This window comes from Morone saxatilis, unplaced genomic scaffold, assembly GCF_004916995.1.
Source record: "Morone saxatilis isolate NCDOM2014 unplaced genomic scaffold, NCSU_SB_2.0 Contig4, whole genome shotgun sequence".
Classification (NCBI taxonomy): domain Eukaryota; kingdom Metazoa; phylum Chordata; class Actinopteri; family Moronidae; genus Morone; species Morone saxatilis.
The window spans coordinates 17,932,349-17,932,769 of record NW_023339984.1 but is presented as its reverse complement, the minus strand read 5'-3'; positions in this window follow the sequence as shown (position 1 = coordinate 17,932,769).

The window sequence follows — 421 nt, the reverse complement described above, 5'->3', positions numbered from 1 at the left end:
GAGAATTTACAGCATTAATAAAAAACATTACCAGCTTAATATGTGACTGTGCTATTGAATAATAGTTGTGGGTTTTTTGAGTCATATGAGAAGGATATTTGACATAATTGAAGTATTGTGTTGCAACGATATAAATAAGGGTTAGGGTTAGGCTTAGGTATACTAAATCATATGAGTGAAATCAACATTTTCTTCATTTCGTGGTCATTAACCATCATTTATTACCGGTAATTCAGTTAATGAAATCGGGGTTTTTTTTTGTTCTTGTGTGCTGGTTTTAATTTCAAATCTAATTTTACCAGTTTAAATCAAGTTGAACTAAATGAAGTCAGGCAGAAAGAAAGTATTCACATCACCAGTTCAGTTTTCACTGCACACAGATATTGCATCCATTCAGATCAACCAGTCTGAGGAAAACAGT